Source organism: Etheostoma spectabile, chromosome 18, assembly GCF_008692095.1.
Source record: "Etheostoma spectabile isolate EspeVRDwgs_2016 chromosome 18, UIUC_Espe_1.0, whole genome shotgun sequence".
NCBI classification, from domain to species: Eukaryota; Metazoa; Chordata; class Actinopteri; order Perciformes; family Percidae; genus Etheostoma; species Etheostoma spectabile.
In genome coordinates this window covers 15484982-15485431 of record NC_045750.1, presented here as the reverse complement: position 1 = coordinate 15485431, position 450 = coordinate 15484982, and the positions used below count along the sequence as shown (strand labels likewise).

Here is a 450-nt window from a genome sequence, read left to right as displayed (position 1 = left end):
TACTTTAACAAACTCCTCCTAGAGATTTCACCTGATCAACTTTAAACTTGGCCTGTCATCTTAAGATGTTACAGATGAAAAGTTATTAAAAGAAAACTTTTCTTCATAGGGCATGGCCGTGGCGGGGCGGCCATTTTGTGCGTTTTGCCATCGAAACAGAAAGTGGGTGTAACTTGAGTGCACATTGTCCGATTGGCTCGAAACATTTCAGGATTCATCAGAGTCGGCCCCTGACAACATATACACGCCGCTATTGGCTCAAAGTCATAGTCCCCCTAGTGGCAACAGGAAGTAGGCCTAAAAGACAAGGTGCTATACTTTAAAGAACACCTCCTAGAGATTTCATCTGATCGACTTCCAATTCAGTCTGTGTCATCTAAAGACCTTAACGATGAAAAGGTATTAAAAGAAAAACATTTAGTCAAACGGTGTGGGCGTGGCATGGCGGCC

General features: G+C 43.3%; 1 protein-coding gene across 2 annotated transcripts in view; it reads right to left on the bottom strand.

The window, feature by feature from the left end:
- Positions 1 to 450, bottom strand: part of akap7 (A-kinase anchoring protein 7) — a 43704-nt gene that overhangs the window by 36643 nt on the left and 6611 nt on the right. The window lies entirely within an intron of this gene.